This window comes from Rhineura floridana, chromosome 14 (assembly GCF_030035675.1).
Source record: "Rhineura floridana isolate rRhiFlo1 chromosome 14, rRhiFlo1.hap2, whole genome shotgun sequence".
In the NCBI taxonomy this organism is placed as follows: Eukaryota; Metazoa; Chordata; class Lepidosauria; order Squamata; family Rhineuridae; genus Rhineura; species Rhineura floridana.
The window spans coordinates 21510298-21537654 of NC_084493.1; the positions used below are offsets into that span (position 1 = coordinate 21510298).

Sequence of the window (27357 nt, forward strand, 5' to 3'; positions counted from 1 at the left end):
ATACATATATACACCATGAGGCATGCTTATTCATTACACATGCAGCTTCTCCATGGGTGGTGGTGAGGAAAACGCCTCTAGCAACACCAGTTTACAACCAATACTGGAATATCAACACATTAGCATAGGTATATATAGCCTTATTTGTTTCCACTTTGGGTGTTTTGCTCCCTGAAAGAATGAAGTGACAGGCAAGTGCAGAGCCAGACTTGTTGCTTCTCACCTCCACCAGCATGAAGGAGCAGTTATTTATACCTCCTCCTTCCTGCTCATCTCTCAAGTGAATATGGCCAGACACATACAGTACCTACCCCTAGGGTATGTGTAGTCAAAAGGCATGACATGCGTAGGAGCCCAACCAAGAGTCACCTTCAAAAAAGCAGAGATGCACAAAGGCCTTGGATCCTCCTCAGCAGACTCACGCCCTTTTCTGATGTGCTGTTCTATGTGCAAGTGCACAGGCACATCCGTACAAACAGACCACCTCTACCGCACACACATCTCAACACTCAGGCTGATAACACCAACAGACAAAGTTGGCACCCAAGAAAATGCTGCCCCACCTTCCCAGACATGCTGCCTCATTTTCTGCTCCCCAGTCTGCCTCCCCACACAACTTTTTTCCTCTTTGGTCTCACAGTTGCCCTTGTAAGGTTCAGCAGGGGAGAGGATGGGGACAAAACTAGAATTAGTTGGCTCTGGCTCCACCTACTCTTTGGGCTCCCTGCCCTTCCGCCCTACCAGTCTCAATGGGCACCAGCCACCACTGACCCTGACACAAGAGCAGCCACCATGGTGGGGCGGTGGTGCAGACTTGACAGTGGTGTGGCTCCACTTAACTGGACAGTGCCTGACCTCACTACCACCTGCTTTGTCCCCCACTGTCCTGGTAAGTGGCAGCAACACCACTGTTGGGAGGGCAGCTCCATGGCACTGCCCAGTATGCCAGCTATTCCTGTCCACACTATGTGACCTGGCTACTGACCCCAGCACACACACATTCTAAAACCAGGTACATCTCAGTTGTGCAAGCCTTAGTCCCAGCCATCCTTGAGAGCGCGTTCCACATGTTCAACTTTAAGTCTGAGTTGTGAGCTTATGGGGTTTTGCCCCAGAAGATCCCACATGCTGGGAAACATATCTGTGACATCACTTAGCTGAGACTGCAAGGAACAACGCTAGGTTCTCAACAGACTTGGAAGTGGGGGCACAGGACCATTACATAGATGTGCACAAAATCTGTATATGCTAATGTATATGTATAGATGTAAATTTAGGGTGACTTGGTAGGGTGGCAATGTGGAAAAAACTCTGGCTCTTGCTGCCAGTGTGTACTCTGGGTTCTGGGGTGCCAACAAGATTTCCAGAACGCAGAGCACTGTAAGTGGATGAAGCCCCTGCTGTGTTCTCAATCTGTTAGCAAGAACTGCTGCTTACATATGTACATATGAGAGCTAAGTCTGCTCCAAAATCTAACATACTCCCATCTCTCTGCTCCCTCTCCCACATACACTCTCCTTTCCCTCCTCATCCAACTATATTGCATGTGTTTCTGTGCAAATTAAGATAGTGGGTGGGTTTCATAGCTCTCTGCTTCGCACCATGCTCAGCTGCCATAGAAGCAAAGGGTTTTATTTCCTTTTTCCTTTAAAAAAAATAAAGAAATAAAAGCGTGGGGGTGAGGTGTAGGGATGGATGGAGGAGAAATTCCATTCAGTTCACATTTAAAGGTGAATCTATCAAATGTGCACTTTCCAAAACAATAGGAGAACCAAAACACAGCCATTCTTCAAAATTTGCACTTATCTGAATTTTGCAACGCAATTTTCCAACCAACATTTACGAAGATGTATATATTAGGGGAAAGTATGTATAAAAATGAATATGTTCATGAAAATAATATACAAAACTGCTTTGAAAATGTGTACATTAGTCTAAACTGCCTACAAAAATGTGTTTATTAGGAGAAAATTGCACTAAAACACTGAAGAATTTCCATGAGGATTTCAAACAAACAAATACATCGCAAATTGCTACAGAAACGCGGAGAGCTGAATTTAAGAGTGGAAGAATGAGAAACTGGGAGACCTGAAATCGACAGAGTCTTCAATCCCTAGCAGTAGTGGAGGGGGAGAGGCAGGTGATCCGGGACCAGCCTAAAACCAAGGCAGGAGGAAGGAGCTCTGAATGTGGCCCTGCAGGTTTGTCTGTCTGGCCCTCAGAATTCTACCCAGGCCACCCTGCCCTCTTCCCAGGCCACATCCCTCCCTGGTCCTGCTTGACACCCGGAATATTTTTGTCTGGCTGGAATATGCCCTTTGACTCTGATTGTGCTTCTAGCTTGCCTGGATGGAGGACAGAGAGCAGTGCGGGCTGATCTATTAGGACAAATGGGGCACAGCCCCACCTGCTTGCCTACCTGCCTGCTTACCCACAGCCAGTCCAGGGGGTGGCTGTCAGCTTCCTCAATCTCAGTGTTGCTCTCGATCAGCTCAGCAGGGAGACTGTGTGTGTGTGTGTGAGGGGGGGACAAAACCAGAGTTAGTTAGCTATACCTATCACTGGTTTTGGCTCTGCCTGCTGTTGGTCTCCCTGCTTTCTGCCTCCCTGGTCCTAATGGGCACCAGCCACCACTGCTAGAGAGTTGGGTATAGAAACTAGGCTACTGTACAAAGGTGACATTTGCACACATTGATCCATCCACTTTTGCCTCTAGTCCTGCCTACCACTGACAAGTGGCCCCTGGAAGGTTGCCCAGAAGGGAACGTGGCCCTTGGGCAGGAAAAGGTTCCCCACTCCTGATCTAGGGCTTGGACCCTCTAGGCCACCCCCTAACAATGCCCCTGCAAGACTAAATTCCTGGGTTCATCTGTTATAGTTCTGAGGTTTATATAACTTAAGAAGCGTTGTCAGAGTAAGGCCTGGGCATGCATAGTCCTGCACTAATATTCGCAGGCCCTAACAGGGAGATCTGCCTACTCCAAGGTGCTGCTGTCAGTCTCTCACATCACCAGTTCCTATCCAGCCTTGCCACAACCTCCTGTTTTCTCCTTGCCTCCACAACCCTCACGTCAAAGAATCCCAACACTTTGCTCACAAGCCTCCATCTCAGTTTTGCAACTGTTTGGGGGAAGGGCCATAGCTCATTGGTAGGGATAGCTGAGAATTTCGATTCAGTTCACATTTCAAGCAGAATCTATCAAATTCGCAATTTCCAAAGCAACACAAGAACCGAAAAACAGCCATCCTTCAAAATTATTTGAATTTTGCAATGCAGTTCGCCAACCAAACCATGTTTACAAAAATGCATGAGTTAGGAGACAGGGTGCATAAAAATGAATATGAGTGAAAATAACATACATTATATTTATATGTTGAAAAATTGCTTGCAAAAATGTGTACATTAGTTAAAACTGCCTACAAATGTGTTTATTAGGAGAAAGTTGCACTAAAACGCTGGCGATTCTTCATGGGTTTTTTTTTATTGTAAACTGCTGCAGAAATGTGAAGAACTGAATGTAAGATTGGAAAAATGAGAAACTGAGAGAACTACAATTGACAGATCTTTCCATCCCTGCTCACTGGTCAAGCACATGCTTTGCACACAAAATAAGGCAGTGTCCTAAGTACCCCCACCACATCATGGAGACACTGGTTTGGACAGTGATTTCTCCTCTTCATTCTCTTTCCTGTAGTCCCTTGGCTTATCCAGGGCTCCTGCTGGCTTTGCCTGGGAGCCTTAGTCAAAGAGAAAGAGAAATGAGCCCATGCCAGCATGATCCCTGGGGTTTTTACAAGGGAAGATTTATTATTATTATTATTATTATTATTATTATTATTATTATTAATTTATACCTCGCCTTTCAGCCCAAGGCCCTCAAGGTGGCTTACAGAAGACACAAATATCAAAACACAATATAAGAATACATCAATAAAACAATAAATCAATACAGTAATACAATTTACAAAACACAATTTACGAGAGTCAAATAACAATAACCATCACAATCTACATTTCCAACTTAACACTTGCAGCGCTAAAATTGCCATATAATGGAGCCAAGGGGAAAATACTAGCTGAACCAGTCCATTCCCTCTCCAAGCCATGGTTCTCTCTCTCTCACCCTCACTTCCTGGGCCATCAGCAAGTTAAAAAGCAGAAGAAAAAACTCAACTAGACTAAACCAATGCCCCATCTGCACTATACAGTGAAAGCAGTATCATAGCACTATAAACAGCCATGGCTTCCCTAAAGAATCCTGGGAACTGTAGTCTGTTAAGGATGCTCAGAGTTGTTCCTCTCGCAAGAGCTACCATTCCCGGAGTTCCCTGGGAAGAGGGATTGGTTGTTAAACCGCTCTGGGAACTGTAGCTCTGTGTGGGGAATAGGAGTCTCCTCACAACTCTCGGCACATTTAACAAAAACGACCATTCCCAGAATTCTTTGGGGGAAGCCATGGCAACTAAAGCAGGATAACAGTGCTTTAAAATGTATCATGTGAGTGGGTCCCAAGAGCATCTAGTCTGCCATTCCATTTGCCACAAGTTCAGCCAGCCTCATGCCTCTGGGATGCTCCCTTGCAGCATTTCCAGATGGTTTAAACCTGGCATCTGCAACTCCAAGGTACACTGCCTCTGGCCTCGAGGTTCCATTTTAGCAGACACAGCTAAGAGATGATGACAGAAGGCATTTCTGCACACCATGCATTTCTATATTCCTTGTTTAAAGTAGAAATAGAGGGCTACACCCTTTTCTCCCTTTTAAAAGGTATCTAAGCTAGATTTTTATGGACCCTTTGGCAAGACACCATCGATGGGTCTCCCTTTCTGCCCAAATCCTACATTCACCCAAAGGATCCTTCCTCCCCTTGACTGATCTGCTGTTCAAGGATGCCTTTACTTTGGCATTTGATGCTGACCTCCCAGCACCAGCTGACTGTTGGTGGTGATGGACGTTGGCCACGGCATGGGGGAAGGATGCCTTGCAGGAGTTGATGTATTCAGAGTTGACGTATACCCACGCCCCTGACATCCATGACAGATATATCCGAAATTTGATTGAAGAAAAATAGAGGAAGCTACTGTTTGGGAAATGTGGAAGGAGACTCTGAACTATCAAAACTTGACTAGGTTATTGGTTACATAAGGGGGGAAGCTCCATGGCAAAACATCTGCTTCATAGGCAGTAGGTCCCAGATTCAATTCCCGGCATCTCCAGGTAGGACTTGGGGAGAGACTCCCTCCCTAATCCCTAGAGAGCCGCTGCTGGTATGTGTAGACAGGACTAAGCTGGATGGACCGGTGGTCTGACTCAGTATATGCCAGCTTCCTATTTTCCTTTATCATCAGTGCCTTTGCTGGGCAACACGTAGACAAACAAGCAGAACCACCTTCAAGCTGATGTACCAACAGCAGAGACGGCGTCAGCATAAACGACATTTTGATGTGTCTTGCTGAGACTCCTGTGAGAATGTTCAGTCGGGGGCCGGAGTTCCTTATGGCAGATTCATCCAACAAATCCAGGCAAACGGACTTATGTTCAAATCAAACATGGCAACCCTACAGGTGTGAAATTGTGGGGCTTGGCAAGTGGGCGCCTGCTTGGGGGTTTTTTAACTTAAAAAACAATAAAGGAAGGCTAAAAAAGGAAGGCGACGATCTAGATCCCTTCCCTCCCTCCCCCCCGACACACACATTCTTTTGTAGTGTTCAGCCAACACATGTGGAGGACAGGACGCTAGGAGCAAGAGGGGTGGAAGAGGGCAGGCTAGAAAGGGGAAAAAGCCGCAGCACAGGAGAATTATGCCTCTGCTCTGCCCCACTGTTACCCCACACAGCTGATGGTCATGCGGCAACTCCCCTGTGCTGCTCAGCCCCTCCCCCTGATGCCAGAGGTCAGGTGAGTGGGAGGGATTTCCTGCGCTGGCCAGTTCATTTCCTGTCCAATATGCTGCCTGCATCCTCGGCCACACCTTCGCTCCTGGCTTCCCTGTCATCCCCATCCTCCCTCTCTTTATAGATTTCAGGGAAAGGGCCATGGCTCAGTGGCGGAGCATCTGATTTGCACGCTGAAGGTCCCAGGGAGGGCTGGGGAGACACTCCCTGCCCGAATCCCTAGAGAGCCGCTGCCAGTCTATGTAGACAATACTGAGCTGGATGGGCCAACGGTCTGACCTGGTATAAGGCCGCTTATGCTCTCGTCTAGCAAAGCCTGCAGGAGGGCAGTCCTGCTTCTGACATCTCGGGTCTCTGCCCTCCATTTTGACTCTTCGGAGAAGTTGCATCAGCCACACCCACACCCCCAAGCTTGCCCTCCTCGATCCGTGCTCGTCCAGCCCAAGCTGCAAGGATGCTCACTTGGCTCCCCCCCAAAAAAGCCCAAAGTGCCAGCTCCCCCAATTTCACATCCATGCCAGAAAAAGGCGGTGGCGGGGGGGGGAATCAACACCACTGGATGGCATATCAAGCATCTCTTGCACACACACACACACCAGACAAACACAGTCCCTTGGCATGCTGAATACAGACAGACCAGCTTTCTTTCTTGTGCCTCGGTCCTGCTGAGCAACCCCCCCTTACTGGTGGGGGGGCACAGGCTTGAAGATGGACAGGATAGCATCTCCCTTCCCACCCACCCCAGAGACCCGGCTCCACCCCAATACATACCGAAGACCACTCTCCTTTCCCCCCTCCCCCGGAACCAACCAACGCTCCTGACTGTCTCGGCTCAGCTACAGTCTTTGCCCCCCTCCTTGCAGCATGAGACCCCAGAAACCCCATTGCATTGCATGTTGTCCTCTTCAGCTCAACTCCCCCCTCCAGTTGGATACAATCCTCCAGGGAGGGGCCATGCCATCTGGCAGGTCCTATGCCAAGGCAAGAGGGCCAGGGGGCTTGCATAGCAGACAGCTCTCCCAGGGGTGTGGTGAGGGGAGGAGGAGGAGGAGGTTGAGGCGGCCGCCTCTGCTCTCAGCTTGGTTCCAGACAAAGGCCAGAGAGAAGAGAGACAGACAAAGGGAGGGGTAAAAAGGGGGGGAAGCGAAGAAGGCTCAGCCTACCTCAATGCAGAGGAACTTGGAGCCGGCTGGCATCCAGATGAGGGGCACCCGGTTGGCAGGGGGAACCATGAGCTGAGGAAGCTGCATGGTCCCCGTCTCCTTCGGCTGCCACTGCCGCTTTTCAGAGTCGGCGAGGAAGCTCAGGCACATAGGCGCACACACACTCGCTCACACAAGCACTCTCTCTCTCTCACACACACACACACGCACATATAGAACTGGCTGTGCTGCTGAATACATCACAGTGTCAGCCACTGGCTGGGATGGGTGGGCGTGGGGAACAGCTCTGATCCTTGCCAAGGAAAGAAAGTGCAGCTGGCTTGCTCGAATAAATGTTTCAGTCTCTAGCCTTTCCCTCTCTCTCTTGCCTCCTCCTCCCCCCCTGCCATGGTCACCCCTTTGCAGACCCCTCGCCTGTTGTCAACAACCCCATCACCGAGGCGGGTGGCATACGAGAGAGAAATCAGCTCTGCATCCACAGCTAAAGGACTCCGACTGGCTCAGGCCTTGAGGGAGCGGCATTGGACTTGGCAGCCCTCTTTCCTGATCACCACCCCAAATTTGGCACCGAGGAAATCCAGATTCTGCATGCAAAATAAGTTATGCCTGTATCAAGCTCCATATACTTTTTTTAAAATGAACTATAAAAGCAGAATTCAGAAATCAGGATTCTTTGGGGAGATCTGGATCGGCAGATGGAGATGGAGGCTCGACTGCTAGGACAGCAAATGGAGAAGAGGAGTCATACAAGGCATGCTAAATTCTACCCATGGGTTACTACGCAGCAGTATCTTGGGCAGCAGATCACAATCCAAATAATGTTTTCGTCAAAGATCATGGGGACTAGCTACTTGGGTTTCTGCAAAAATCATGAGGACTAGCTACGGGGAAGGAAAAAAACACCCTGTTTTTCTCTCATGGTGGCATACCAGATGCCCTTTCATTGTGAGCATGCAGACACGCAAGATCTATGCTACCCAAAATGCCTTCGGAGGGAGACTTCTCAGCTGAACTCAGAAATCACAGTGGAAAGATAGGGCAGGAGGTGGCCTGATGCATATGCAAAGGCTTGGTAGATTGAAAGCAGCACTGTGTCATATGCCTGGGGAGGCCGAAAAAAGCCACCAAAGACCCCGGAACATAGGCAAAAATATGACCCACCCGTAGAAGGAGACAGACTACTGTGTTCCAGACAATCCTTTATTAGTTATTATTGGTAACAGAAGCATCTGCTGACATTCCCCAGAAGATTCCATAAACTATTTATAAACTATAAATCCTGCAGTTAAAAGAAAAGAAAAGAAAAGAAAGAGGAATTGAACTAGCATCCCTCACAACAAATAGGGATGGGGGGGAAAGAGAAATTTGATTCAGTTTACATTTGAAGCCAAATTTTCAAATTCACACTTTCCAAAACAAAATGAGGACCGAGAAACAGAACCATCCTTCAAAATACACATTTATCCAAATTTTGCAATGCAGGTCTCCAACGAATATTTACAAAAATACATATATTAGGGGAAAATAAGTATAAAAATGAATATATTAATGAAAATGATATACCAATTACATTATATTAGGAGAAACTGCTTGCAAAGACTTGCACGTTAGTCAAAACTGTATTAGGAGAAATTTGCATTAAAATGCTGAAGAGTTTTCATGAGGATTAAAAAAAACCACAGATTGCTGGAGGAATGTGGAGAACTGAATTTAAGATTGGAAAAATGAGAAACTGAGAGGATAGAAATTGACAGACCCTCCCATCCCTACCAACAACACATGTGACTCTTGTCACTTCCCAGCTATAACTGCTACCTTAATGGACTTCATGTTCCTTCTTGTTCCCTGGTTTTTTTTAAGTTATAACAATGTCCTGTTTAGCTTGGCGATCTTTTTTTTTATTTCGACAAATCATATGCCACTTAATTACAGTTGTCTCTAAGCAGCGTGCCTATGGCCATACTACCCTGAAGAAGCCTGATCTTGTCTGATCTTGGAAGCTAAGCAGGGTCAGGCCTGGTTAGTAGTTGGATGGGAGACTGCCTGGGAATACCGGGTGCCGTAGGCTTAGAGGAAGGCAATGGTAAACCACCTCTGAATACCTCTTACCATGAAAACCCTATGAATATATCCAAAAAAAGATTCATAGGGTTGCCATAAGTCGCTAAGTAATAACAACAGAAGACTTATGTAACTTTAAAGTTGACAACAAGGACATTGAACTTGTCAAGGATTATCAATACCTTGGTACGCTCATTAACTAAAATGGAGATAATAGTCAAGAAATCAGAAGAAGGCTAGGACTGGGAAGGGCAGCTGTGAGAGAACTAGAAAAGGTCCTCAAATGCAAAGATGTATCACTGAACACTAAAGTCAGGATCATTCAGACCATGGTATTCCCAATCTCTATGTATGGATGTGAAAGTTGGACAGTGAAAAAAGCGGATAAGAGAAAAATCAATTCATTTGAAATGTGGTGTTGGAAGAGAGCTTTGCACATACCATGGACTGCGAAAAAGACAAATAATTGGGTGTTAGAACAAATTAAACCAGAACTATCATTAGAAGCTAAAATGGTGAAACTGAGGCTATCATACTTCGGACACATAATGAGAAGACATGATTTGCTAGAAAAGACAATAATACTGGGGAAAACATAAGGCAGTAGAAAAAGAGGAAGGCCAAACAAGAGATGGATTGATTCCATAAAGGAAGCACAGACCTGAATTTACAAGATCTGAACAGGGTGGTTCACGACAGATGCTACTGGAGGTCGTTGATTCATAGGGTCGCTATAAGTCGTAATCGACTTGAAGGCACATAACAGCAACAACTAAGCAGTGGACCTGAGACTCAACACAATGAGCACAGTGGGGAGGAGAGCCTGGCTGGGAGTCCAGAGTCTGTGAGTTCATATCCCCGCCCATGTCTCCTGGGTGTCAAGGGCCAGCTAAAGATCACCCCCACAGGGAGTGGCTCAGGGGTTACATGCCCTGCCACCTGTGCAGCCGTGGGCAAGCTGTATAGTCCCAAGGAGCCCAGTTGCCCCCCAGCCGGCAGTTGCGGACAAGGAAGGGGCTGGCTTGTGCAGCTGTGGCAAGCTGAGCAGGCCCTAGCCAGCTGGGGAGGACTAGCCTCAGAGGGAGGCAATGGTAAACCCCCTCTGAATCAGAGCTTGGAAAAGTTATTTTTTTGAACTACAACTCCCATCAGCCTAATCCAGTGGCCATGCTGACTGAGGCTGATGGGAGTTGTAGTTCAAAAAAGTAACTTTTCCAAGCTCTGCTCTTACCATGAAAACATAGGGTAGCCATAAATCGGGATTGACTTGAATGCAGTCCCAGAACAGAAAAAATGAGTGAAAACTATAAAATCAGAATTCAATTAAAAAGCCCGCTGGAATTTTTTTTAAAAAAAGTCTCCAGTGGGTGCCAGAAGTTCAAGAGGGAGGAGGCCTATCTGACCTTAAATGGAAGGGAGTTCATAAAATTGGGGCCACACAGTACTAAACACATGGTTTTGGGTGGATGTGAGCCAGGCGTCTGAGCCATGGGGGACCACTGGTAGTGACCTCCCTGAAAACTTCAGTGATCAGGCAGGATCAGGTGGACCCAGAGGTATCCTGGACCCAAGTTGTTATGCACCTTGTAAATTAATGCAACCTGGCCTGGTAACATACGAGCAGCCAGCACAAACTTTTGGGCACTGGAGTTACATGCTGGTGATCGTCTGACCTCATCAACAGTGTAGCCACAACATTTTGCACCAGATGAAGCCTCCAAACAATGCCCAAAGGTAAGATTTCACTTCATATACCGATTTTAGCTGAGACTTTGGGTTGGTTCACACGTAATGTCGAATTATGATTATTAACTGAATTTATATCCTGCCATTCCTTCTGAAGAAGCCCAGGATGGCAAATCACCCATTCTTTTTACACGTGTAAGCCTCGGGATCACTTTATTATTCCTTCCCTCCCTTGCACAAAGCATTTCACTTCCTTCCTTCCTGGATTATAGCAAACCACGGTTTGCCATTACAACCAGACTGACGTACCATGGTTTGTGCTTGCTCTGAACCAGAATTGAAAACCATGGTTTGACATGTAAACTGAGCCTTTGCATCAAGTTTTGGTCTCCAGCCTCCTCTTTTTCTACACCTATAACCACCATACATTTTCTTGCCTCTAGAGGCCACTTCTCCCAAAGGAAATAAAAGCCTATATGCTGCTTGATTTAAATACTCTCACACAATGCTCTCACACATGGTTAAGGGTGCCACTTCTGCCTCTACCACAAATCCCCCATGCACCTGGCCTTAATCATAGTTAAGTCTTCCTTTGGCACCAACAACTCTTAACACAGTTTTGAAACCAATTTAACAAGTTAGCTTCCTGCTCCACTGGGCTCACACAGTATAGATCATGTGTTGGAATTGCTTTTTAATATGTTCTTAAACCTTCTTTTTTTTAAAAAAAAATGTTTTTAATCTTAGATGATGTTTTTAAAGATTTTTTTTTAAGAAACATTTTTAATGATGTTTTGTTTTAATGTGTTTTAAAGTTTGTTTGTATGATGTTTTAAAGTTTTTAGTGCTTTAACTGCCGCCCTGGCTACCTGCTGGGAGGAAGGGTGGGATATAAATCAAATAATAAATGAATAAATAAAAATTTAATGATGAATGATGGAAGGAGAATATCAAGTATAGCCATTCAAGATGGTACCTACTATCAGAGGAAGATAATTTCTTCCCACCTGAAGATGGACATCATAATTTGAGTGGTAATTCCCTCCAATACTACACAATTTGGCTTCAATTGACTCTTTTGCCTATTAAACCACTCAAAATTCATCTCTGCCTTTGCTAACATAAAGTCTGGCATGTTACTCTTTAATTCTACTATCTGCCTAACTAGGAGCTTTGTCTTCCTCTTAAGCCATGGGACAAATCTTGAGTAATGACCAGGCTTTATGCTTGAAAACAAAAAATTGGGAGCAGGCATTACTTCTTTATCCCAGAAGCCTAGGTCTGTAACCTGATATCTGTAGCCACCAGCACAGCTTTCATGTGTCAGTTTATTGTGGGCTCAGCGCAGATGACACTGTCCTCATCAAAATACTGTCCCATGATGTTTTCTCATTTAACATGGATTTACCATTTCTGTAGAAAATCTAAAAAGTAATAAAAGCCATAGAAACTATAAATCTGGATTAATGGGGGGGGGATATGAGATAGCATTTTAATGAGGATGATGTTGTGCGGATGTTGCAAAAGAGCTGCTGCCAGTCAGTGTCAATACAACTGAACTAAATGGACAAACACTCTGACTTACTATGATAGATTCTTAGAAAGAAAGAAAGAAAGAAAGAAAGAAAGAAAGAAAGAAAGAAAGAAAGAAAGAAAGAAAGAAAGAAAGAAAGAAAGAAAGAAAGAAAGAAAGAAAGAAAGAAAGAAAGAAAGAAAGAAAGCTGGTAAACTGTAAATTTACTGCAACAAAAAGTGCATTATACACCAAAGTGTATGAAGATGAGCTCTGTCATATACAGCAGGTCTCCCAAATGCCCCTCCACCCAGGAAAACCACCTCCCTTTTATGTTTGTGTGTGTGTGCTTCACTCTCTTCTGTATGCAACTCAATAATTCTTGAAAGTATCCATCCGTCAGATGTTTGAAGACAGCTGTCTTGTCTCACCCTTAATGTTCTCTTCTCCGGGCTAAACATATCTAACTCTTTCAACCATGCCTCACAGGACTTGCATTTCTCAGACCCCTCACCATCCTGGTCACCCTCCGCTGGGCACGCTCAAGGTGGTGAAGTTCACAACCATTTGAAAATAATGATTTTTCTCTCTCTCTCATAATACTAGAACTCGTGGACATTCAAAGAAGCTGAATGTTGGAAGATTCAGGACAGACAAAAGGAAGTACTTCTTTACTCAGCGCATAGTTAAACTATGGAATTTGCTCCCACAAGATGCAGTAATGGCCACCAGCTTGGATGGCTTTAAAAGAAGATTAGACAAATTCATGGAGGACAGGGCTATCAATGGCTACTAGCCATGATGGCTGTGCTGTGCCACCCTAGTCAGAGGCAGCATGCTTCTGAAAACCAGTTGCCGGAAGCCTCAGGAGGGGAGAGTGTTCTTGCACTCGGGTCCCGCTTGCGGGCTTCCCCCAGGCAGCTGGTTGGCCACTGTGAGAACAGGATGCTGGACTAGATGGGCCACTGGCCTGATCCAGCAGGCTCTTCTTATGTTCTTATGTTCTTAATGATAATATTTTTTATCACACTGTTCCTTCATGGAGGTCAAGGCAATGGGCATGGTGTCTATAAGAATGAGCCCAGCTGAATCAAAGCAAAGGTCAATCTAGTCAAGCATCCTGTTCTCACTGTGGCCACCCAGATGATGATGATTTACATATATTGGCTGCATTATGCAAAAAAAAAATCTTGAAGTGCCTTGACAAGATAAAATACAACAAATAAAGCATTTTAAAAGCAGAAAGATTTAAAACAATGAACAATACAAAATTCATAAAATGATTATCCATTAACATAAAGGGATTAACCCACTACACTAAAAGATGACCACTACCACAGGAGGCAACTTAATTACCAAAGGCCTAAGTAAAGTCTTATCCTAGTGCCTAAAGACTGACAACGGTAGCTCCAGGTGTGTCTCCCTGGGGACAGCACTCCACAGATGGGGGCCACCACTGAAAAGGCCCATTCTCATGTGGCCACCCTCTGCACCTCCCTTGGGCAGGGCACACAGATGGAGACCGTAGGGTCTGGGCTGGTTCAGATGCTCAGTGGGGATTTGAACCCTGATTTTCCAGGTCCTAGACCAAGACTCTAACCACTACACCAAACCAGCTAGTAGTATAAAAGGGGGCCTGTGCACATACATTTTGTACACACCGAGCTTCCCAGAGTGGGGACATAGTAATTGGGCACATCAGCCTCAGGGAGTATGGCTAAAGGGCATGATCCTGCCTACCCCTCTTTACAGTTCACTGAATGCATGGGGGGATGCCTGAGGAGCTGTATAGTTACCTACAGTTTTGTGCCTGAGCAGAGATGTGGTTTGCTGATTACCACAGTCAAAATCCAACACTCTAGCCACTATACTACCCAAGGCTAACCACCATAGAACACTATTCTCCCTATCCACTTTCTCCAAAGCCCTGGTGCCAAATCTGTGACAGCCATGCTCCACACAATGGCAGTTGATTTGTCTGCAGATCACACAGGAGGGCATTTAAAATATATATCCTGGTGATAGATTCATTGCAGATGGTGTTTTGTTCTCTTTCAAAGCTTAACTTTGGCGCTGTTTAACAAACTATTAAAAATAGCCTCAATTAAAAAAAACCTGTGCAGTACTGGGCAGCCAAATCTAGCTGCCATATTAGTTTCCCACAATGCCCCTGACATAGCATCACCCTAGAGCATTGTGGAAAATTAAAAATGGTGGCTGTGCCAGATAAACCCAAAGGGGGCCACTGACAGAGGAGGGGGACATACTTGAGATCACTTTGTCAAGTCTTCTCCTCCAAATGCATTTTTAGCCTCCATTAATTTAAAGATAAATACACAAACAGGTGTCAGGTTATACAATTTCACCACTCTTATATTCCATACCTGTTCTTAAAAAATTAATTTAATGTTTTTAGTTGATAAAGCTGCTTTAAGTCAGCTCTGGTCCCTGGCTAATATGCTCATGGAAATCACTGGGAAACATGTCCAAATGTAACTTGTGCTGATGCTCTCTGCCTTTATGGCATCACCATAAAGACAACTCCATTCATTCATTGAAATCTATGCTCCGTTTAGCCATTGCCAACAGCCACTGACATAGCATAGTGCATAACATTGTAAAGGCTTGGTACAGAGTCAGCAACACACTTTCCATGCAAAAACTTCCTTCACCTTTCTTCACATTAAATTTATGGCTGTCAAGGACATCATTCTGTGGGTGGGGGGGAGGACAAACTCTGACTCTAACAGTGCCAGCAAGATAATTGTTTTGACTTCGTCACTTCAAAGAGGTGGCTGGTACTGGGAAAGGAACAGTGGCAGCTGAAGCACCTTGGACAGCTCCTTGAAAGTTTGGACAAAAACCTGGAGCAGATTTCGCTGCGCCACTGACATGGAGTCACTGGCCACCACTGGACAGGAGATTCAAGTTCTGATGTGGAGATCAGCCACAGGAATAATAGTTCTGCTGCTCTTTAGGGAGAATGTATGTGTCAGGACTAGGCTATAGGGAGGCAGTCTGAAGTGAGTCAGGAGCTGGGAACCAGGATCTGTGGAACCAGCAGTAGTGAGGACCAAAAAGTTATTTATTTGTTTATTTTATTTAACAAAATTGATATACCATTTGATTGTAGCAGAACAGAGGTAAGTCAAAAACCCAAGGGAATTGGGTCAAGAAGCAAGGATGAAAGAGGAAATGAAGACTTAAGGACAAAGCAAGGGGTAAGATCAAGATCAAGGAGCAAGTCAGACCTTGTTGCTCAAGCAATACTTAACTGCACCAGGAAGCCCTTTAATACTCGTTCCTATCCAAGAGGATCCAGTGGACAACTTGGATGGGTGGGTTCAGTCCAGAGCCTGAGGGTACTTCACTATGAAGTTTGTACTTGCAGTTCAGTGTTTCACCACATGAGGGAGTTGCACACAGATCAAGCAGTTCCTGAGAGCACCAGGGGAGGGCTAGATGCAATGATGGCATCTTATCCATGAGCCATTAAAAACATGCGTAATGGCTTTTTTTAAAAAAAGAGCAGATGTATTCAGAAAAAATAGGACTCTTGGTCATGATTGCTGAATGGGATCATCAAGTCCAGGAGCAGTACATTTCTGAATACCAGATGCTGGCCACAAAAACCAAGAGAGTGCTGTTGCATTCAAGCCTGGATGGCCACTTCTGTATCACCAAAAAAGAGAGGACACTGATTTGCAGATAAATTAAAAAAATTAAATTTAAAACATTTAAAAATGCATATGCTAACATATGGATTTACACTGTGTATAGTTTTGGTCACCTCACCTCAAAAAGGATATTGTAGAGTTGGAACATATTCAAAAAACAGCAACTAAGATGATGAAGGGGATGGAACGACTCCCCTATGAGGAAAGGTTGCAGCATCGGAGACTTTTTAGTTTAGAGAAAAGGCAAGTCAGAGGTGACCTGATAGAAGTTTATAAAATTATTCATGGCACGGAGAGAGAGTAGACAGAGAGACGTTTTCCTCCCTCTCTCGTAACACTAGAACTCATGGACAGCCAATAAAGTTGACTGCTGGAAGGTGCAGGACAGATCAAATAAAGTACTTCTTCACACAGTGCATAGTTAAGCATATTTGCTTGGGGAAGAGGTCTTTTGATCAAAAGGGGAGACCTCCGCCTCTTTAAGTGCGACCTTGTTGCCAATATAGTTGCGTCCTTTGAGATTGCAACATCTTGTCTCATTGTTACCACCTGGATGCAACTAATATGGTTGAATGTGTATTATGTGTGAATGATTGAGTTGGTGGTGTATGTGAGTTCTTATTTGGAAGTTTTGTAGTTATTTTAATATTGTTTGGTTGTATTATATGTATGTTTATTGTAGTGTGTGATTGATTAAGTGCATGTGTGTCTGTGTGTGAATTTTTGTGTGTATTGGTGTGAATGTGTATTGTGTGGATGAATGTGATTGGGTGTGTGTGTATATGTGAGTTTTATTTGTTTTAATATGTGCCTGGGAGAGAGTATTATACATCGACCGGGGAGACTTTCGGGGGCCCCAATTAGCGTAGTGACGGGTAATGGGAGCTACGGTGTTGTGAGGAGAACGTGCCAGGTAAGGGGAACTCGTCCCAGACAAGTAGTGTCTGTGAATTGTTCCGGTTCTCCTCACATCCCCAGGACTGCTGGTTGTTCCATCAGTCAGCCTTCGGATCTCCATGTGCTGTTGTTAAACGCCAGGTCGGTTCATCATAAGATCTCCCTTATTCATGATTTAATTGTGGAGGAGGCTGCCAACCTGGCGTGTATAACTGAGACCTGGGTGGGTGATCAGGGAGGAGTTGCTCTTTCCCAGCTCTGCCCACCTGGGTATACGGTTCAGCATCATGGTAGAACCGAAGGACGGGGAGGTGGGGTTGCTGTGGTCTATAGGAGTTCTTTCTCACTCACCAAGCACCCTGTCCAGGTGACGACTGGTTTGGAGTGTCTTCACCTTGTGCTGGGCCAGAGAGACAGACTGGGAATTTTGTTGGTGTACCGCCCGCCCTGCTGCCCAACGAATTCCCTAACTGAGCTGACAGAGGTAGTCTCGGAGGTATTGTTGCGGTCCCCTAGACTATTGGTACTGGGGGACTTCAATGTCCATGCCGAGACTGCTTTATCTGGGGCGGCTCAGGACTTCATGGCCTCCACGACAACCATGGGGCTGTTTCAGGTTGTTACTGGCCCAACACATGTGTCGGGACATACTCTTGATTTGATCTTCGCCACTGGGCATGGAGATGGTGATCTGGTGGTTGGGGTTTTTTCATCTACCCCATTGTCATGGACAGATCACCGCTTGCTGAAGTTTAGGCTGACAGCGACCCTTTCCCTCTGCAAGGGTGGGGGACCTATTAAATTGGTCCGCCCCCAGAGACTAATGGATCCTGAGGGTTTCCAAAGGGCTCTGGGGGATTTTCCGACCGAGAAGACTGGCGCTCCTGTCGAAGTCCTGGTCGAATTGTGGAATACGGAGATGACGCGGGCGGTTGACACGATCGCTCCCATGCGCCCCCTCCTATGTAGAGCTCATACAGCTCCATGGTATACCTCGGAGTTGAGAGTGATGAAGCAAGAGAGGAGGAGGCTTGAGTGCAGATGGAGGCGAACTCCCGACGAATGCAATTATGCCTTGGTAAGTGCCTGTTCTAAGCGGTATATAGTAGCGGTGAGGGCAGCAAAAAAGAGATATTTTGCTGCCACAATTAAGACATCTCTTTCCCGCCCAGTGGAGCTCTTTAAAATTGTACGAGGGCTTTTACATTCTGGCCCTCGGGATATTATAGACTCATCTGTAGCCCGCTGTGAAGAGTTCGCCAGGCACTTCCAAGATAAGATCGCATGCATTCGTCGGGACTTAGACTCCAATATTATAGCAGTTGGTCCTAATGAAGCATCCAGAACACGGTCTTGTCCTCATTTATTGGATGAGTTTCAGTCGGTGCAGCTCGAGGATGTTGACAAGATCCTTGGACTGGTGCGGGCGACCACGTCTGTTCTAGATCCTTGCCCCTCTTGGCTGGTGAAAGCTGGCAGGACCGGAACCGCCGGCTGGGCCAAGGAGGTAATAAATGCCTCTTTAAGAGAGGGAGTGGTCCCTGACTGCCTAAAAGAGGCGGTGGTGAGACCGCTCCTGAAGAAACCCTCCTTGGACCCAGATAACTTGAACAACTATAGACCTGTGGCGAATGTTCCGTTCCTGGGCAAGGTTCTGGAACGGGTGGTTGCCGGCCAGCTCCAGGGGCTCTTGGATGACACTGATTATCTTGATCCATTTCAATCCGGTTTTAGGCCCGGTTTTGGCACCGAAACAGCCTTGGTCGCCCTGTATGATGACCTTTGTCAGGAGAGGGACAGGGGGAGTGTGACTCTGTTGATTCTCCTTGATCTCTCAGCTGCTTTTGATACCATCGACCATGGTATCCTTCTGGGGAGGCTCACGTAGTTGGGAGTCGGGGGTACTGCTTGGCAGTGGCTCCGCTCCTACTTGGTGGGTCGTCACCAGAAGGTAGTGCTTGGGGAACACTGCTCGACACCCTGGACTCTCCATTGTGGAGTCCCGCAGGGATCGGTACTGTCCCCCATGCTTTTCAACATCTACATGCAGCCGCTGGGTGCAGTCATCAGGAGTTTTGGGGTGCGTTGTCATCAGTATGCTGATGACACACAACTCTATTTCTCCTTTTCATCCTCTTCAGGTGAGGCTGTTAACGTGCTAAACCGTTGCCTGACCGCGATAATGGACTGGATGGGGGCTAACAAACTGAAGCTCAATCCAGACAAGACCGAGACGCTGTTGGTGAGTGCCTTCACTGCCCAGATGGAGGATGTTCATCCTGTTCTTGATGGGGTTACACTCCCCTTGAAGGAACAGGTTCGTAGCTTGGGAGTTCTTTTCGATCCTTCCTTGTCTCTCGAGGCCCAGGTGGCCTCAGTGGCACGGAACGCTTTTTACCACCTTCGACTGGTAGCCCAGCTACGTCCCTATCTGGACAGTGATGACCTCGCCTCAGTTGTTCACGCTCTGGTAACTTCTAGGTTGGACTACTGCAATGCGCTCTACGTTGGGCTGCCCTTGAAGATAGTTCGGAAACTACAGCTAGTCCAGAATGCAGCGGCCAGACTACTGACGCGGACCAGAAGGTCCACTCATATAACACCTGTTCTGGCCCGTCTGCACTGGCTTCCTATTTGTTTCCGGGCTAAATTCAAAGTGCTGGTTTTGACCTATAAAGCCCTACATGGCATGGGACCGCAATACCTGGTGGAACGCCTCTCCCAATACGAACCTACCCGTACACTGCGCTCGACATCTAAGGCCCTCCTCTGAGTCCCATCCCATTGAGAAGCTCGGAGGGGAGTGACCAGAACCAGGGCCTTCTCGGTGGTGGCCCCCGAATTGTGGAATAGTCTCCCCGATGAGGTACGCCTGGCACCGACGCTGCTATCTTTTCAGCGCCAGGTGAAAACCTTTTTATTCTCCCAGGCATTTTAAAATGTATTTTAATAATTGTTTTTATAGTGTATTTTAAATAGTATCTTATTATTGTTATATTTTGATGTTGCTTGGTTTTTGTTGCTTGTGGTATTGATTTTTGATTCTGTTATATTTACTGTATTTATATATCTTGCTTGTTTTATCTTTTATGTACACCGCCCAGAGAGCCTTTTTGGCTTAGGGCGGTATATAAATTAAATAAAATAAATAAATAAATGACACTTGCTCCCACAACAGGCAGTGATGGACACCAACTTAGATGGCTTTAAAAGAGGATTAGACAAATTCATAGAGGAAATGGTATCAAAGGCTACTGGTCATGATGGCTATGCTCTGCCTCCACAGTTGGAGGTAGCATATATCTGAATACCAGTTCCTGGAAACTGCAGGGTGAGGGAGTGCTCTTGCGCTCAGGTCCTTCTTGTGGGCTTCCTATGGGAATCTGGTTGGCCACTGTGAGAACAGGATGCTGGACTAAATAGGCCACTGGCCTGATCCAGCAGGCTCTCCTTATGCAAGTTTAGAAATACTATGATTTAAATAGAAAAGTAAGTCATCTCACTATAGCAAGGAAGGCTGAGAACAGGTGATCTGTCTACTATCCAGGTGCTGACTGTTGATGGACATCTTCAAGGTCCCTGCTGCTCTCTCTTCTTACGGTTCTTTAGTAGACTTGAACCAGACAACCCTTCAAACAGCGTAGGGTGGCCAATGTGATGCCCTCCAGATGTTGTTCTGCTGCAGCTCCCAGCAGCCCTAGCCAACATGGCCAATGGCCAAGGATGATAGGAGATGTAGTTCAGCAACATATGGAAGGCCAAAGGGTTCCCATATCTGTTCTACAGTATATGATCTACTGTTCAAAAGAGACCTCAGCAGCTGCAGTGTGTGAAATGGCAGGCTGTGTTCATGCGCACACCTCAGCATTCATGCGCATGCGTTTCCTACATGTGCATTAAAGAAAAGATGCATCTACACCCACACACTCATGGTGTGACTTGATATGAGGCAGCTTCCTGTGTTCTGATTTATTTTAAGCCCATGCTACCTTGCCTTTCAGTTAGACAGCTCCGTACATGTGAGGACTGGGTGAAAACCCCACAATCAAAACATAACCGTGCAAACATTGCATAAATGGCATACCAGAAGAGAGCATCAGCAGCAAAAAAAAAAATGTATGACAGATATTAAAATGGATATTGACCAATAATTAAAAGCCTGGCTAAATGACAAGAATAAATAATTGTTACTAGCAGTAATATTAGGCTGGCCGGCAGGCCTTTGATGTACTGTTTTTAATGCCTGCTAAAAACTTTTGTTGTTCAGGCAAACTATCCAGACGTGTAATTTGACTGCATATAGTTTTTAAAACAGCTGATTTTTATCTATGGCCCTATCTGCACTATACATTTAAAAAGCAGCATTGTACCACTTTAACATTCATGGCTTCTCCCAAAGAATCCTGGGAAATGTCATTTGTTAAGAGCGCTGAGAGTTGTTAGGAGGCCCCGTTCCCCTCACAAAGTCTCTTCTCAGAGTTCCTTGGGAAGAAGGACTGATTGTTAAACCAGTCTGGAAACAGTAGTTCTGTGAGGGGAATAGGGCTCTCCTAACAACTCTCAGCATCCTTAAACTATAGTTCCCAGGACTATTTGGGGGAATGCCATGACTGTTACAGTACTAAAATACTGCTTTAAATGTAGAAGGCATATGAGGCTGCGGTCAGACAACAGGCAAAACAGGCTGACCTAGTATAAGGCTGCTTCCCACTTCTGTTGTATGTTTTCAATTAAATCACAGCAACAAAATGATGCAATGAGGCAGTGATGCAACTAACTAAAGATCAGGGCGCCCCCCCCCCACTGGTAAATCTCAGGTCACCTGTATCTTTATTTACAGTACTTATAGACCATTCAATCACAGAAAACCTTGAGCTACAAGATACAAACCAACAACATAAATTGGGATGGGAAACCTGTGGCCCTCCAGCTGTTGCTGAACTCCAACTCCCAGCCTGGCCAATGGTCAGGGATAATGAGAGCTGAAGCCGACAGCAGCTGTAGGGCCATAGAGTCCTCACCCCTGATATAAGCAATCCAATAAAATACAGTGTAAAATAACTATAACAAAAGGGTGAGTAGGGATGGGGGGGGGAATTCAATTCAGTTCACATTTAAAGCTAAATTATCAAATTTGCACTTTCCGAAACAATATGATAACCAAAATACAGCCAGCCTTCGAAATTTGCAGTTATCCAAATTTTGCAATGAAGTTCTCCAACCAAAAATGTCTACAAAAATATATGTATTAGAGGAATGTGTGCACAAAAAATTTATGAGTGAAGACATACATTGTATTAGGAGAAATTGCTTGCAAAAATGTGTACCTCAGTCAAAACTGCATATAAAAATGTGTTTATTAGGAGAAATTATCCCTAAAATGCAGAAGAATTTTCATGAGGATTTTTTTTAAAAAAAAATTAAAATCACAGACTGCTGCAGAACTGTGGAGAACTGAATTTAAGATTGGAAAAATGAAAAACTCACAAGAGTGATTATGTTTAATGCTTCTTTAGTGCATTTGTGTATTTGTATATGTTCAGTTTGGTCTATGACCATAGATAAAAATCATCATCATCATCAATGAGAAACTGAGAGTATTGAAGTTGACAGATCTTTCCTTCTCTAAGAGCAACAAAGTAATCAAATTTGGCTAGGTGGGTAACCCTAGAATGCTTGGGGGGGGGGAGAAAAAAGTGTTCTATCATGTCTCAAAAACCTAGTAGGATGCATGTCTCATGTCAGCAGGGAAGGTCATGGAAAACCAATGTTGTAAACCAGCCTTCTCCAAGCTGGTGCCCTCCAGATGTTTTGGACACCAACTCCCATCAGTCATCATGGCCAGTGGCCAGGGATGATAGGAGGTGCGGTCCAAACCATCTTTAGGGCGCCATGTTGGGGAAGGTTGTCCTAAAACATTCTTTTCTGTGCAGGCTTTCATACAAAGCCATCTTCTTCTCAACACACATAGCACATGCTACTTCTGAAATGGCCCTTAGTCTAGCAAGCACAGCTATACTTCTCATCAGAGTGGTGAGATACTTTAAACTTCCCTTCAGATAGCTTAAAGACACACTAACGAATGCCCTCTCTGTTGTCTCGTAAAGGAACAAGTTGCACTCTGGGACCTTTGGGGATATAAAGAAATGGGGGATGGCACACGACTCCATAGCCAAGATTCTTACTTGGCAGAGGCCTGACGCCAAAGCATACTTAACATAATGATTGATCTGGCTGGGATGATGACAATGATTATGCACGTTCTTGGTTTCCTAGGATACTGGTGGGGAATTTCATCCTAATCTTGATTTTACAAACTGCCTGGATAGGGTAGAGTTTTCTGCATCTCTGTAGGCATGAGCAGCAGTAATTCTGGTTTCTCTGAGGGTGCTTCGGTGTCGAATGTTTTCTTCTGGGGGGGAGGGGGGACAACATATCCAATGTGCCTGATCCTCTCCAAGCCACATGGCAATCATGGGGTATCATGAATGAGCAGGAAGGTGGAATCCACATGAGGGAAGGAGCCGTGCATGACTGTGAAACCCACTCTCATCTAGTTGCCTTGAGTGTGACTGCTCTTTATCATTTCAGTTTTGTTCCAAAGCCCAGAACCCAAAGTGTCAGTGGTACAGCCCCACCTTAAAACAGTGCCTGCTCTGGTGTCAAGGCTCTCTAGAGCTGGAATGAAATGCTCCAAAAAGTAAATCTGTGCCAATACAAGCTTAGCAATTGTTCTGAGAACAGCAGATGTTATAGTACAGGGATGAGGATCTTGTAGCCCTTGTTGAACTATAGCTCCCATCAGCCCCAGCCAGCATGGCCAATGAGGCCAGCAGCAGCTGGATGGGTAAAGGTTCCCCACCCTGCTATCATGCTTTTGAAGGTAAGTAGGCCTGATCCTGATCAAGTAATCTGGATGGGAGAGTAGACCTCTAGGTCGAGGGTAGGGAACCTGTGGTCCTCTACCAATTGTTGGACTCCAACATGGCCAATGGTTAGAGGTGATAGGAGTTGGAGTTCAGCAAAATCTGGAGGGTCACAGGTTCCCTATGCCTGCTCTAGATTCTGGAGCTCCAAGAGTCAGAGAGAGCTTCTAAATAAACCTTAACTGCTCTTGCTAAATCAAACAATGTTAATAGCAACCTGATAAATGCAATACGTTTTACACTGCATTTTCAAAAAAGCTTTCATTGCTACAGTATCCATAGTTTAAACTCTGGGTGGTATTCAATGCTAGTCCTACTCAGGGTAGAGCCACTGAAGTTAACAGACATGGTCAACTTAGGTTCATTAATTTCAATGGATCTACTCTGAGTAGGACTAGCACTGATACCACCCTTTCTTTGTTTTTTTTTTTAAAAAAAACCAATATTAGGGAAAATTCAATGTTTTACAAGCAATTTCAATTGAGAAGAAGTTAGGTTGAAATATCCAAATTCCACCATTACAGCTCTAATGCTATGAACACCACCATGTATGCGCGTGGCACTAGACTGAGCGGTAACTCCACATCAGAGGGAACTGTGGTCCTTCAGGTGTTGTTGGACTGCAACTCCCATCAGCCCTAGCCAGCTTGGCCAAGAACCAGGAATGATGGTAGCCTTCATCCAGCAACATGTGGAGTGCCAAAGGTTCTCAACCCTATTTATTTATTTATTTTATTTCATTAAACTTATAGACCGCCCCATAGCCGAAGCTCTCTGGGCGGTTCACAAGACAAGAACGAGGCTTTCCCAACCTTTGCGTCCCCAGATGTTGCAGGCCTACAATTCCCATCATTCCTGACCATTGGCCATGCTGGCTGGGAATGATGGGAGTTGCAGTCCAAAAGCATCTGGTGATCCAAAGGTTGGGAAAGGATGCTGTACATCATAGGGATGCCAGAAGAAGAAGAAGAAGCACCTCCTTAGTCAGGTAGATTTATTTCAGACAGCTCTCATTCATGATGGATGTTCTCTGCCTTGATCCCCACACAGGGGCCCTTATAAAGCAGGTTAGGCTCTTGTTGTGACAATTTAGGGACTGGAAAACTGCTCAGTTAGATCACATTTCCCTCTTGGTGGGAGCCACCTCACTGCTCTGAAGCAGCTAGCCACTCTGGCTTCCAACATAAGCCCTCTCTTGCCTTCCCCTTCTCTAGGCTCCTCAACCACCTTTAATCAAGGCTGCAGGCTTCTCATCACTTGAAGTGACCACCACCCACCTCTCACCCACAACCCCTGGTTCCTACTTCCTGGGCCAGCTTGTCCCAATCTTCAACACCAGACCAACCTTGTGGACCCTCGACGTTAGCCCTCCATGCAAACTCCATGGGCTCTAAAATACTAACTGCACTCATCATGCTTAAATCAGGGGTGAGGAACCTGCGGCCCTCCGGCTATTGTTGGACTACAGCTCCCCATCATCCTTGACCATTGACAATGCTGGCTGGGGCTGATGGGAGTTGGAGTCCAGCCCTGGCTTAAATGGAGGATTCACTCAGAAGAGCCATTTCAGTAAATCGCCAATTCTCTTGGATGGACTCTAGTGAATTGATTATTAGTTTTAATTCCTTACAGAGAGTGGGGGTGGGGAGAGAAGGCAGTTTAAGAGCCAATTATATCTGCAAGTGATTTTAATTTGGTACTGAGCAGAATTCTCCTGTCTCCCTTTAACACTTCACGGTTATACCAGTGCAGAGCTAACATGGCGATGAGCAGAACAGCAGAATGACATTCTGTGTCAGTGGGAGGGGATGGATGTCAGGGCCAGAGTCAGCAGAGGGAGAAAGGGAGGCTGATAGATAGACAGATGGGACAACAGACAGTTTAGAACAGGACTGCCTGTAATATCACCCAGCAGTGAACGTGTTCAGCGATAGAGCATAGGGAGGCCCAGCTCTATGCTAGAGGCAAGTGTCCACCAAATGTGCATTTGTGTGTAGATAATCCATTGGGACAGCCCTACTTGCTGTTATGTAACCTTCCTGCATTGATCTTCAAGGGTTTAAAAGCTCTTGTTGTAACCATGAGCACCAGCAGTAAGAGTAATTTTGTATCATGGGGGAGAAAATATGGTTAGCGTCACACTTCTAGGTGCGCCCTACACTGACACTTATGGAATGGAGGTGTTGGAGGAGAGAGGCAGGAAGGAAATAACAGCGCTAAAATGAAGGTGCAATGATACCATAGGTGCCTCTTGCATGGAGACTGGTGGCTCCAATGTCAGTGGGGCTGTGAATCTGCTCCAGGGTTTACTCCGAGCTTTCCAGGAGCTGTCCAAGGTGCTCATCTCCCTCAAAGCTCAGACTAAAACTTGGGGCAGATTCACTATCCCACTGACATCAGAGCCTTCAGTCTTCACTGGCTTCTGTCAAAGCTGTGTCAAGGGCAGCAGACTAAGGTGAACCAGGAGCCATAGCACAAACCAGGAGACAGCACTGAAACATAAGCCATGACTGAGAACCAAAGCACTGCAATGATTCAGGAACCAACCAGAGCTCAGGGAGACCTTGATACTCAAGAAATGCTCTGCTGAAACAGGAAGTCCTTTATACTCTTTCCTGTCCAGAAAAATCCAATGGTCAGGTTGGATGGGTGGCTTGAGTGCCTGGCTCAGGACACTCAGCAAGCTTTGTGGCTGGCGATTTGAAGCTTCGTCTCCCTAGTCTAACTCTGATCATTATGCTTGATTGCCTCTCATATGTATATAGCCTGACAGCTTTGCCAAAGCCTAAGACTGACTAAGGGAGGTAGTCAATTGAGGGTGGCCGTTTCAGTGCTGTTTGGAGGTTGTGATTTGATCCCTGAGATGGGTACAAGGGAAGAGTATAGGCTCTCCATGGCAGTTAGGGAGGGCTTCTTACCCTTCTGCTAACACGGCAAGCCCTCTCTCCCTGAAACAGAGCAAATCATGGCATGCTACATCCCTTCTCCCCACTTCATTTTACCCTGTGCCACCCTAAACTATGGTTAATCCTAATTATGATTTACAGAAAAAAGTCTCCTTCATAAACCATGGCTTGAAGTTGGCTTGCTTCCTGAAACAATAGTTAAGGCTGACCACAGTTTCATGGGTTCAGAGATAATGCTAAACTGTGGTTAGTTAAAAATTAAAGTGAAAGCATCCAGTCTTCTACTTGTAGCTGTGCTGAAGAGGGTAGGAAAAGTGCTCAATTCCAACATTTGTTCACATAGTGCTAAACCATAGTTTAGCATTATGTCTGATCAAAGCTGTCAGGAGTTGTTGGATTTGTGTGCAGATCCCACATGTCAACCTCTGGGCTTCAGGTGATAACCTCTTAGTGAAGTCCCTTCAGGCCCTGGGCTGACTTCACCCAGTTGTTGAGAGGACACAAAGGGTAAGAACTATGCATATCACTCTGAGCAATCTGTAAGAAGGGCAGGATAAACTAGAAGAAGTAACCTTAATGGACGGCATCTGTGGCAAATAAAATCAAAGTGGTGCGGCTGTTGTAGAGCTTAAG

At 45.6% G+C, this 27357-nt stretch overlaps 1 protein-coding gene and 1 pseudogene across 1 annotated transcript in view; one reads left to right on the forward strand and one right to left on the reverse strand.

Annotated features, from left to right (window-relative positions):
• The window catches only part of CELF6 (CUGBP Elav-like family member 6), a 239295-nt gene that overhangs the window by 123452 nt on the left and 88486 nt on the right, over positions 1–27357 (reverse strand). The gene's annotated exons all lie outside the window — the stretch shown is intronic.
• LOC133370154 (5S ribosomal RNA) lies at positions 9008–9126 on the forward strand (annotated as a pseudogene).